The following is a 14,571-nucleotide window of genomic DNA, read 5'->3' on the forward strand; positions in this document are numbered from 1 at the left end:
TGTCTTAATTCCTGTGTGTGTGTGTGTGTTTTAGCTTGCCAAGAACATAGTAGGAACTGAAGAAGTTGATGAAGAGTTTGTTCAGGAGTCAGGTGGTGAGGTGACATGCCAAGACACTTACACAACACACACATTAACAGCACTACTAAACCATTGTCTTATAACATTTGACATAATAATTTATTTTTTAAAATTAATTGATAAATGTTAGCTCAACAGGGCTACTTTTGCACTTGGAGAACTGATCAATGAATAAACTAGGGCATATGGACTCATTATACACTTGTGGTGTCACAAAGCTTTGAAACTATAACCACAAATTATCACAACCTGTACTCAAATGTACTAAGTTAATTACTAAAATTATTATGTATGGTGCAAAATAAGGGATATTTATACTCAAATTAATCGATATCCAACAAAAAATCCATCAATTCAAGTTATATTCTAAGTCGAGTCAGTGACATTTATAAGCAAGAATAAACTCCTGCTCAGACCCCCCACCTCACCAGACAGAGAGAGAAGGGTCAATTGGGGGAGGACACGATACACACCCCCCAAGGATTGAACGGCTACCCTGTGTGTGTTTTGTGTGTGTGTGTGTGTGTGTGTGTGTGTGTGTGTGTGTGTGTGTGTGTGTGTGTGTGTGTGTGTGTGTGTGTGTGTGTGTGTGTTGTGTGTGTGCATGGAGTGTGTGTGTGTGTGTATGTGAGTGTATGTGTGTATGTGTGTGTGTGTGTGTGTGTGTGTGTGTGTGTGTGTGTGGGGGGTAATAATAATAATAATAATAATAATAATAATAATAAATAATAATACAATAATAATAATAATAATAATAAATAATAATAATAATAATAATAATAACGGTTTATTAATAGAGTTGCAGCCGTGGCTGAAAATATACAAAACTTACATTTGATTTAGACATAATGATATACATCAATACATTTACAGGGCTGTACAGTATATAAATTAGAGTTGCTTATTATTTTAACAATAGATGAGATGGTGCTATTCTTATATCTGTCAGTGCAGGCTCTAATGGGCTGAATGTTGTTGTAGTGGAGGACTGTGCGAGGTGGGTTGCCTGTGGCAGGAAGTGGCGATGCGAGGATGGTGCAGTAGTCCACTGCCAAACCTTGCTAGTGCTTGGTGGTGGAGGTCACTGAGGGATGGCATTTCCAGGGTGGAGAGAGCGTTGTTGTAGCCGGAGTAGTCTGGCGCCGAACATGATTCTGCAGGCCTTTTTCTGTACCTTCTCTAGCTGACACTGTTGGGTAGAGTTGAGAGAAGACTTACCAGGCTGGTGACACATAAGTTAATTTGGGGAGAATAAAGGCGTTGTAGATAGTCTTCAGCTTGGGCGTGGATGCCCCAAGTGACCTGAGTCATCGAGGTATGTACAGGGTAGAGTTGGTAAGAGGCTGCCTTGATGGTGTTGTTTACATGGGCCTTCCAGTCCAGTTTGCTGGTCTATGGTAACACCCAGGAGTTTGGCAGACTGCACTAAATGGAGAGATGGGCACCCGACTGCTGCTGAAGCTGCACTGGAGTGGTGGCGGAATTGATGTGCATGACTATGGCTTTGGTGTGGTTGATGGTGACCTTGTTCTGAAGTCCATGCTGTAGCCTGTCCAAGGTGCCTTTGTCATGGCGAGTAGTCCGTGAGGTGTTGTCCACTGTAACCCCACAGTGCAGTCATCCATGTACTTCCACGTGAGAGGGTCCAATAGAGCGGTCGTTGATCAGATTAAGGCACAGTGGTCCCATCTTGGTACTCCTGGAGAACACCACAGGTGAGGTGTTGGAATGTGGAGATAGAAACCCGGTACCTGACTGCCTGATGCAGCTCACTCAGGAAATCAGTGAGCCATGAGACCAGGTTGGTGGGCAGCCCTAGTGCAATGGCCTTGTTGATAACAGTGCAGTGATCAACATAGCAAAAGCCTTCCTGAAGTCAACAAGGCAACAGCCAGTGATGTCTTACATTTCTGCAGGTTTTTGTGCAGGAAATTCAGGAACTAACTAAGCAGTGTGATGAAGAGGAGGTCCCATATTGCCAAATTGCTGTGGATCAATTGACTGATAAAACAAGCAAATGCCCACTCAAAAACAAAGTCTTCACAGAGTAGACTGGGTATGGGGGTAATGGCAACTGGCCTGAGGTCGTTAGGGGACTGTGGGGTGGGGACCTTGGATATGGGTGACAAATGCGTTTTCATTCATTAGGGCTTTTGCTCTGTCTGAGGGATGCATTAATAATAGAACAGAGGGGGTGGCAAGTTCAACTGCAAATTCATTGTAAATTTTGATTGGGAGGTCAATTGGGGTTGTGGAGCATTTGGATTTTAATTTCAGGAGTTTGTTGGCAATTTCAAATGGTTGAACACTGGGAGGGAGGTAAGCCGGGGGAGAGTGAGGTCAAGACTGGGTGGGTGGGTGTGTGTGTGTGTGTGTGTGTGCGTGGTGTGTGCGTGTGTGTGTGTGTGGGCGGGGTGTGTGTGGGGTGTGTGTGGGGTGTGTGTGTGTGTGTGTGTGGGAGGATGGTGTGTGTGTGTGTGAGTGTGTGTGTGGTGTGTGCGCCTGAGTGTGTGGTTGCGTGTGTGGTTGTGGTGTGGGAGGTGTGGTGTGTGCATCTGGTGTGTGTGGTTGTGGTGTGAGTGTGTGGGTTGTGGTGTGAGTGTGTGTGGATGTGTGTGTGTGTTTGTGTGGGTGTTTCGTGGCTAGGGAGGTGTGTGTGGAGTGTGTTTGTGTGTGCAGTTGTGGTATGTGTGGGGGGTTGTGTGTGATTGTGGTGTGTGTGTGGTGTGTGTGTGGGGGTGTGGGGGGTTGTGTGTGTGTGTGGGGGAGGTTGTGTGTGGGGGGAGGTTGTGTGGGGGAGGCTGTGTGTGGGGAGGTTGTGTGTGTGGGGTTGTGTGTGGGGTTGTGTGTGTGGGGGTTGTGGTTGTGGTGTGTGGGGGGTGTGTGGTTGTGGTGTGTGGGTTGTGTGTGGTTGTGGTGTGTGGGGGTTGTGTGTGGGGGGTGGTGTGTGGGTGTGGTGTGGGGTGTGTGTGTGTGGGGTGGTGGTGTGTGTGGGGTGTGGTGTGTGTGGGGGGTGTGTGTGTGGGGTGTGTGTGTGGGGTTGTGGTGTGTGTGGGGGTTGTGTGTGTGGGGTTGTGGTGTGTGGGGTTGTGGTGTGTGGGGTTGTGTGTGGTGTGGGGGTTGTGGTGTGTGTGGGGGTTGTGGTGTGTGTGGGGTTGTGGTGTGTGGGTTGTGTGTGTGGGGTTGTGTGTGTGTGGGGTTGTGTGTGGGGGTTGTGTGTGGGGTTGTGTGGGGGGGTTGTGGGTGTGTGTGGGGTGTGGGGGGTTGTGTGTGTGTGTGTGTGTGTGTGGGGGGTTGTGTGTGTGTGTGTGGGGGTTGTGTGTGTGTGTGTGGGGGGGGTTGTGTGTGTGTGTGGGGGGGGGTTGTGTGTGTGTGGGGTTGTGTGTGTGTGTGGGGGTTGTGTGTGTGTGTGTGTGTGGGGGGTTGTGTGTGTGTGTGTGGGGGGTTGTGTGTGTGTGTGGGGGGTTGTGTGTGTGTGTGGGGGGTTGTGTGTGTGTGTGGTGTGTGTGTGTGTGGGGGGTTGTGTGTGTGTGTGGGGGTTGTGTGTGTGTGTGGGGGTTGTGTTGGGTTGTGGTGTGTGTGGTTGTGGTGCATGTGAGTGTGTGCATGTGTGTGTTTGTGGTTGTAATAATAATAATAATAATATAATAAATGGTTTATTGAAAAAGGTGTGTGTATGTGCGTGGTTGTGGAGGTGTATGTGCGTTGTGCGTGGTTGTGTGTGTGGTTGTAGTGTGTGTGTGTGTGTGTGTGTGGGGGGGGTTGTGTGCGGTTGTGGTGTGTGTGGGGGTTGTGTGCGGTTGTGGTGTGTGTGGGGTAATATATATATATATAATAATAATAATAATAATATATATAAACGGTTTATTGAAAAAGTTTGCATAATATTATGCTCAAAATTTGGTATGGCAATGGGTAATCCATCTCACCTGTATTAAGCAACCTATATATGAATTCTTTGAAAAAACTATTAAGTAATATTTTACCACCTTCAGCAGTCTGGTTTAGATATGTTGATGATGTATTATGTCTCTGGCCATGTAATGAGGACCTAAAGCTTTCCTGCCACAACTTAACAGCTTAGCCCCTCGATCAAATTCACTGTGAATTAGAGCAAGACTGTAAATTGCCATTCCTAGACTGTCTGATACACAGAATAGGTAACACTTTTAAGTTTAGTATTTATAGAAAACCAACTAATGTGTGTTCATACATTCATTATTATTCTGCCCACCATAATAAAGTCAAACAGTCAGTATTTTCAACAATGTTTCGTGCCTTGAGAATTTGCAGTCGAATTCATTGAAGAGGAATACAAATATATATATAATATTGGCTCAAACCTTAAATACCTAGATCTTTCCTTAGACAAATGCCTAAACATTACTAAGAAAACTTTTATAGAACTGATCCCAAGCCCACCCATGACCATAAGAATATCTTAATATTACCATTTATCAAAAATTTCTACATTCCTACAACTAAAACCTGAACGTCAATGTGGCATTTAAAACTCATGCACTGTTAAACAAATGTTAATCAAGAACTCCCCAACAACACAATTGGTTGCATTTATAAGTTCCTTGCAAGGAATGTATATATTTTACTTAGGCCAGACAGGTAAAGATCTTGCAACTAGAATTAAACAACACAAATACAGTGTTAGGACAGGCCAGGAATCCAATGCTCTGTTTGTTTATTTGAGGATAACAAGCATTGCATTGACTGGGATAATGCCTCCTCAATATTACCATGTAATTCAATTGATAGTAGGAACATCATAGAATCTAGTCTTATTAAACATGCGAAGCATTCAACATGAATTTGAGTAACGGCATGTACAAGCTGGACAATTTTGTAATTAAGATGATTTGTAACCAGGTGAAGGTCGGTCACCTGACCATCTGACCTGACCACCAACTCGTTGTTGTGCTATTTAAAGATTAGTAGGGTCATTACAATACCTGACCATTGTGGACCTGGTCTCACCCTCTCTGTATATATACACCTTGGTTTGTATTTCTCTTTAGTCTGTACTCACCTGAAGATGTGAATTACAGCGCTTGGGAACTCGTGTTTTCTTCTTTCCTTGTGGTTATCAGCATGCATGATATATATATATATATATATATATATATATATATATATATATATATATATATATATATATATATATATATATATATATATATATATATATATATATATATATATATATATATATATATATATATATATATATATATATATATATATATATATATATATATATATATATATAATAATAATAAATACAGCATTATATACTACAATCTGGTTCAAGATTCTTCAACACTGCTGGAGACAGCTAGCTAGCTCAAAGCCGTTTGTTTACTATAGTAATGTATATAACGAAACAACAAAACCCAACCATTAATTAACAACAAGGAACTAAATAACCAATCACCTATCACTTTTACATTCATTCATAATTTTTACTACGTGCTTTAGTAAACAAACGGCCTTGGTGCCAGCTGTCTCCAGCAGTGTTCGGAGAATCTCAAACGAACTGTACACATATTAAAAAATCCTGAAAATCTCTTGATTTTATACCTATTACTCATTAATGAGTCATCCATCATGCACACGTTGACTTGTGTTTCATGAACTATACGTATGTGTAGTGATCTCGTGGTGATGGAGGAGGGTGCAGTCGGTATCTTCTACCATATGGACAGGACTGATTCCCGTCAGCTTACAGTTGCCATTTAGGATTTTTCAAAGCAATTATCCAATTGTATTTGGGATGAAATGAGTAGATATTAGAGCTTATTGTATTTATTTTGAGTACATTAAAGCCTTGACTAATGATAGTTGTAGATGTAGTAAAATTAATGTATATAATATGTATCTCTTAATTAATGTTATGTAATGTGTGTACAGTAAGTGATCAATGATGGTAGAAAAAAATGAGACTGCGTTGGAGGCCAGCGTATGAACGTACTGTATGCACTCATGGAACAGTGTCATTTATCTTATATACAGTGAAACCTCACGTTCTTGGTCAATTGACCCCATTGAGGCCGTGTAAAGTGAACAACAGAACATATGGGATTAATTGAAATAGAGACCGGGCCGACCCCCCAAACTCCACTTTTCAGACAATACCTCGTTGTAGTAAAAATAACTTCTTAATTTTTGATGGTATGCACACAATTAATAATTAAAGAAATATAAATAATATTAGTTTTACTTACATTAGTAGAAAAGATGGCTGGGCACACGGGGATGGGGGTTTGGTTCGAGGCAGGGGCAGATTATTGGCTCTCACCTGTATCACTTGTATCACTATCCACCACAGAGGCTTGCAGGGCCTCTTTGTCAAACCCCTCAAAGTCCATATAAGTCCATATCCTCACTATCACCGACTTGGGCGGATGTGGTGGGTGGCTGACTGAAGAACTTCGATAATGTTTTGAAGCAGGCGACCTTGTGCGCACCCTGCCCGCGCCGCTCTCCGGCGTAAAGAGTACATGCACCTCGTAAAGTGAGCATTCTTGGTCTGGCAGGGTACTGCGTAGCGTGATGCGTAAAAAAAAAAGTGTAAGCGGGTATACTGTACACACACACACACACACACACCTGCACACACACACACACCTGCACACACACACACACCTACACACACACACCTCACACACACACACACACCTGCACACACACACACACACACCTGACACACACACACACACACACACACCTGTGCGCACCCCAAGGCACCAAGATGGGGTCCTCTGCTTCCTATGCTCATCAATGATGCCCTAAGAAACCCCTGCTCGCTGGAAATATGCGGCGACTCCACCATTGGGATCAGCGTCAACAATTCTGCTCCCAACTATACCGCCCTTCAGGATTTATTGAACAGTCTCCAAAACTGGGCCACCAACAACCATGTCACCATCAACCATACCAAGACCATGGTTATGCATCAACCTCTCCTCTGACATTGTCCCACCTCCTTCCATTACCCTAGGTCCGAACACACTCCAGGTTGTGGATTCCCCGGCTCCTCGGCGTCTGCATAGACAACAAACTAAATTGGAAACCACGTCAGTGAAGTTGTAAATCCTCCAGTTTCCGTCTCCACCTCCTCCGCCGACTAAGTCCTCGAGGTTCCCTTCCACGAGCCCTCAGTGTATACACAACATTCATACTTCCCAGCTCACTATGCCTCCCCACCTGGTCTTCCTCCCAAATGCCACACAACATACACCTAGAAAAAGTGCAAGAGGGCATGCAAGATTATTCTCCTTCACTACTCCACATATCAAGCGCTCAACACACTGACCCTTTCGCTCTCACTATCATCCCGGCTCATCTGCAAATTTGGTAAAGCTTCTCACCATCCCCACACCGCCCCTACTACCACCTGAGATCCCCTGTCCGAGAATGCTGTTCGACACCACAACATATCCAGCCCATCGTACGTGCGAACTGATCGCTATAAGAACAGCCCAGTCCCAACCATTGTAAAATTATCAATAACATGTAATAAATCAGTGTATTCACTCCCAGTAAACACTGCTCCTACACTGTCACTATGTTGAAATGAACTGTAGTTTGACTTGATCCCCATCTAAGTTACTATATGTCTTATTTGTGTCACTTATATGCTTGTATATTATTTGTAATTCGTAACCCATTCCCCAAATATGTAACTGTATATTTTCAGCCTTCTGGCTGCCAAGCTCTTTCAATAAACCGTTAATTATTACATATTATTACACACACAGACACACATTCGCACACACCTCTACAACCACACACACACACACACCACCCCCACACACAACCCCCCACACACACACACCACAACCACACACCCGGCAGGTCAAGACTGGTCAAACGCACCTGGCGCTGCTCAGCAGCAGCCACGTCAGCATGTTGGCCCATACCAACTCCCCTCCCTGGACCCTCCTCCCCACTGGAATATCAACAAGTTCTGTAGAGTTACTATTTCATTTGGGAAAGGAATGGAACCAGTGTTGAATATGTGGTGAACAGTGCTTAGTCGGTGAAAAACTCTGGCAGTTGGAGTCTTCCCAAGCTAACCTTCACACACTGAGGTCCCAGGTACCCAGTGATAATTCCCTAGAGACTCCCCACGATAGAGAAGCCTGGGACCACACCTCACCCACTGGAGTGAGTGAAGTCCTGTGACAACCTTGACCACGTGGTGTCCCCATGATGCTCTGACACCCGTGAGATGAGCTACTACAGCATCATGTGCGTCCTCATAGCACCATCTGTGAGATTACTGCACCACGGATGCCCTCCTTAACACCCATCTGTGAAAATACTATGCCATGTGATGCCCTCATAACACCATCTGTGAAATTTCTACACCACATCAGGCCCCTATCCACCATCTGTGAGGGAATTACTACACCACATCAGGCCCTTCATAGCACCATCTGTGAGAATTACTACATCATCAGGCCTCATACACCATCTGTGAGGTAACTACTACATCATCAGGCCCCTCGTAACACCATCTGTGAGGAACTAGTACTCACGTGATGCCCCTCATAACGCCATCTGTGAGGAGTTACTACACTATGTGTCTGCTGTTCAACACCTCAGCTCACATTGATCTACGTGTGTAAACATTAATCTGTATGTTCACTGTATGTTCCTTCACCTTTCTCTAATGAAGGCTTTTGTTAAACCACCAATGTACGTAATAAGTCATTTATGTCCGTATATTTTCAGCCTTTTGGGCTGCAAACTTTTAATAAACCGCTTATTATTATTTTTATTAATATTATTATATTATTATTATTACCCCCACACACACCTGCCGCTAGCCCCCACACACACACTACAACCACACACACAACCACGCACATACACACACCTTTTTCAATAAACCATTTATTATTATTATTATTATTATTATTATTACAACCACACAAACACACACACTCACATGCACCAACCACACACCGACCACACACCACGACCACACACATCCCCCACACACTACAACCGCACCCACATCCCCACACACACTACAACCCCACACACATCCCCCACACACACAACCGCACACACAACCCCACAACCACACACAACCCCCACAACCCCCACACACACAACCCCACAACCACACACAACCCCCACAACCACACACAACCCCACAACACACACACAACCCCCACACACACAACCCCCACAGCCACACACAGCCCCACACACACAGCCCCCACACACACACAGCCCCCCCACACACACAACCCCCCACAGCCACACACAGCCCCCACACACAGCCCCACAGCCACACAGCCCCCACACACAGCCCCACAACCACACACACAGCCCCCCACACACACACCCCCCACACACACACAGCCCCCACAGCCACACACAGCCCACAGCCACACACAGCCCCCCCACACACACGCAGGGTGACACACGCGCTGTGTGTGCCACACACACACACACCTGCCATGCACTCGCCTTTTACCTGCGCCGCTGCGCAGCTGCGGCAGCGCTTGGCGTTTTCGCCAGCGACGCGGCAGCAGCGTATCTTACGTGCGCCGCAGGCAGCGCACAGCGTGCGACGCTCACACACACACACGGCCGGAGCGCGACGCCAGCGGCAGCACACACACATGCCTGGACGCACACACGCCTGCGAGCACGCACACACGCACACAGCGGGACACACACACACACAAGGGAATTATCCGTTCAATGCTCAGAAGTGTCACTAAATCGTCTCCCCCTAATTGACCCTTTCTCTCTGGTCGGGGAGGTGGGGGAGATACAAAGGCAGAGGAGTTTTTTTCTTTTGCTTATAAAATGTCACTGACTCGACTTAGAATATAACTGATTGATGGATTTTTTGTAAGATATCGATTAATTTGAGTATAAATATCCTTATTTTGCACCATACATAATAATTTTAGTAATTAACTTAGTACATTTGAGTACAGGTTGTGATAATTTGTGGTTATAGTTTCAGCTTCAATACATAAGCAAAATATCTTGCCGAAATACTATCTGTAAATCAAAATACCCCACCTCCCCCATCTTCCCACCTGCTCCCTCCTCCCTCCCCTACCCCTACACCCCACCTTCCCTCCCTACCAGAGAAATGATTGGGTTATAACAGTATATTTACATTTTTAGTAATAAATAATACCTCAGACTAAAGTTAGGATAATATAACTGACATTGCTGGATTCCTTGCAAGACCAGGAATATTTTGAATATACACTTCATATTTTGCACAAAAGATAACATATTTGCTCTGAGTAAACAAAATACTTGCATTAGATCTAAAATTTGTATGTCTAATGCAAAATCTATGATGCTTATATTCAAAATGATCATCTAATTGTAAGAATTCCAGCAATGTAAATTATATTCTGGCGGATAATTTGTATGAATTTTATGAGCTAAATAAAAAATTATACTTCACCGATATGAGTAGATGCACTGCGTAAAAGTGGAATTCGGTTCTGGCAGGGTACCGCGTAAATGTAAAACGCGTAAGTGAAACCGCGTAAAAGTGAGGGTTCACTGTATATACATATATATATATCCGATATACTCGTGTATAGTTCGAGTTTTGAACCAAATTTTTAGGCAAAAATTGGGGGTCGTCTATACATGCGTAATAGTTTTGTTAGGTTGAACCGTGCATGATGGGATGGGCGAGGAGTAACTTTTAGCTTCAGACATGAAAAATATTTACCATTTACTGCCAGTAAACAATGGAAACATACATCTGCATTAGTAATGAAAATGGCAGTTCCTTCTGCTGAAATGAAGCTCACTGTATAGATATGTAAACACCAAGATATGAACACGCCTGACGTCAAGACTCTGTTACCATTCATTGTACCTTCTTTACATGTCTGTATTACTATATGTATTATAGCATGTCTGATATCTATGCTTATGTTTATGCCTATGTTCACTTACTATGTCCCGATGTACTATGTCTGTACCGCTAGTCAGTAACTAGAAGACCCCATTTATTGTCCTAGTAATGTCTAGCAACTCTCCTTGCCTAGCTAGCTAATCTCAGATCGCTTCGCCTGGCTACTTAACGGAGTCCTTGTGCTTGTCCCTTGTTTTTCTGTACCGGTTGGTTATCCTACCAAGTCTTGTACTACTTATGGAATATATCTACTACCGCTTTTGGAGTTTCAAGAACTTTGTTTAGATTGCATCCCACCACACTCACCAACTTACAATAGGTAAATTACCTTACAACGCAAGCTTTCAGTAGTCTATGCTGAAGTTCTAGCACAGGGCGAACGATATCATATATACACTATCACAGCGTTCTCATTGATCTACAAAAAATGCTCAGTAATAAAACCTTTCGATATTTCACACTTAATATATAATACCGTAATCTACTTCAACCTCCTATTGTTTATTAACGACAAAGATGATTCACCACCAGCTGTATCAGCTAGACGGTACATTGTAGTTTTAATCGCTTTCAGTTAAAAAACTGTTAAGATCACATGTATATTTCACCTTAACTGTGCCTGAACGAATATATTCTCGAAATAAATAGTAGTTTTCTGGAAACGTGATATATTTTAATGTAAAATAGGATAAAATACATGACCTAAAACAAAAGATTTTACCTAACCTTCCGATGTTCAAGAGAAGTTACTCGCTTTTTAATAGTTTTTGGTTAAACATTGTTATATTACAATGGTATTCTATTCATACTGTGCTTGGTATAACGATTCACGAAATGTAATATTTTTGCTGAAATGACGTACGATACAGTGGAAAGTGTGGGATAAAATAGTGGCGTAAAAAACAATGACTTTCGTGATTCTTTTCGCTCAAAAGATGTTACCGTAATTGCTTTTCGCCAATGGTTTTCAGCGTTTAAAAACTGTTGTATTACGACAATATCTCTATCCTAATTGACTTGAATAAATACAGTAGTACTCGCTTAATCAGTAAAACCCACAGGGTACCGTGTTATGAAACGGTGAAAACGCTTATGAACAACAGAACATATGGGATTAATTCCAAAGAAACTGGCCCGACCCCAAACTCCACTTTTTCTGACACAATACCTATGTTCCAGTAAAATTACATCTTATTTTTATGATGGTACATGCACACAATTAATACTTAAGAGAAATAGAGAAATACAGTCGCCAAGTTAATGTCCATTCAAATAATGGACTCAACTCCCTCCCCCTCTTCTCACACTACACTCACTGGCTCTTCCCTCTGAGAAATTTTGGGGAAAACCACTAAATTTTAATAAATAATACCTCAAACTAAAGTTAGGATAATACAATTGACATTGCTGGATTCCTTGTATAACTAGGAATATTTTTAATATAAATGTCATATATTTTGCACAAAAGATAACATATTTACTCAGAGTAAACATTATATCTAAAATTTGTATGTCTAATGCAAAATCTATGATGTTTATATTCAAATGATCACCAAATTGTAAGAATTCAGCAATGTAAATTATATTCTGGCCGGTAATTTGTATGAATTTTATGAGCTAAAACAAATATCTTCAGTTAATAAAAAAAAATATTCTTCACGACACTATCTGTCAATCAAAGTACCCCACCTTGCCTCTTCCAACCATGCCAGGTGGTCAGTCCCAAACCTCCCCCACCCCCCACCAATCCTCCCTTCAAGAGATGTTGGGTGAAAAAACTAAATTTTAACATTTAGTATTAAATAATACCTCAGATTAAAGTTAGGATAATATAATTGACATGGATTCCTTGTAAGACCAGGAATATTTTGAATATAAATGTCATATATTTGCACAAAAGATAACATATTTTCTCAGAGTAAACATTATATCTAAAATTTGTATGTCTAATGCAAAATCTATGATGTTTATATTCAAAATGATCATCAAATTGTAAGAATTCCAGCAATGTAAATTATATTCTGCCGGGTAATTTGTATGAATTTTATGAGCTAAACAAATATCTTCAGTTAATAAAAAAAAAAATATTCTTCACATGGTAACAGATGGTCGGTCGGTCCTTACCAGATGTGGGAAAACCAGAATATTTACATTTATAGTAATAAATAATACCTCAAACTAAAGTTAGGATAATATAATTGACATTGCTGGATTCCTTTAAAGACCAGGAATATTGTGAATACAAATGTCATATATTTTGCACAAAAATAACATATTTACTCAGAGTAAACATTATATCTAAAATTTGTATGTCTAATGCAAAATCTATGATGTTTATATTCAAAATGATCATCATATTGTAAGAATTCCAGCAATGTAAATTATATTCTGCCGAGTATTTTGTATGAATTTTATGAGCTAAAACAGGCAGTCAGGCAGGGTGGCGGGTGGGGCGAATCTAAAATAGCTCTCGAGAGTCGGAGACTCTTTCCCCACGTGTGGAAAAACCCGCGTTAAGTGAAAGTTCGGTTCTGGCGAGGCACCGCGTATACGGTAAAACGCTAAGCAAAACCGTGTTAAGCGGGTATTACTGTACTACGATAATATATTTTGAATATTTTCATTAAAATCCAACAAAATCATTTTCTTGTCACCGTTTGCAGCATCAAACAGCTTTCATAGTCCTCTTCTTGAACAGGGTTAGGAGTGGCACGGTTTTTCGAATCGCTTTCTTGTTAAAAAACTATTACATCACACGTGAGGTTTCACCCTAAACTGCGCTTCGAATGAGTATATTCGAAATAAATAGTAGTTTTATGAAACGTGATGCATTTCAATGTAAATAGATAATATATACTCTAAAAACAAAAGACTTTACGAAGCTTCTGTTCCCTAGATGTTACCTGCTTTTTTTAATATTAGTTTTCGGGTTAAAATTCTGTTATATTACAATGATATTCTATTCATATTGTGTTTATATAATACATTCAATGAAATGTAATAATATTTTTGCTGAAAATGACGCATTTATTACAGTGAGAGGATAAATCGCGATCTAAAACAATGACTTTCGCTTCGCTCAAAAGATGTTACTGTAATCGCTAATGGTTTAGTTAAAAACTGTAGTATTACAATAATTCTCCTAACTGGACTTGAATAAATACTTGAATGAAATATACACATTTTTGCTGAAACTACCCGCTGCTTCAGTGTAAAGTGTCGTGACGAAGGCCAATGGTAAACAATTTGCCTTTGGCACTCTCAGAAACAGGCACGAAGTAGCCTCAGTTTATAGGATGTAGAGCTGCTTAGTGAAGGTTTGTTGTTCCATTACTCAAAAAAACGTGGGTCTAACTATAAACGAGAAATATCGAATTAACGATTTCTTGGTCAAAAACTCAGGGTCGCACTCCATAAACGAGGGGGGTTATAGATTTGAGTATATACGGTATATATATATATATATATATATAGTGATCCTCGTTAACGAAAGTGCCTCAGTTAACTAGATTTCCGGCACGAATTACCTCCCATAAGATTCTTAACTTCGTTAACGAGCA

The sequence above is a fragment of the Homarus americanus genome, unplaced genomic scaffold (assembly GCF_018991925.1).
Source record: "Homarus americanus isolate GMGI-L3 unplaced genomic scaffold, GMGI_Hamer_2.0 scaffold17698, whole genome shotgun sequence".
NCBI lineage: Eukaryota > Metazoa > Arthropoda > Malacostraca > Decapoda > Nephropidae > Homarus > Homarus americanus.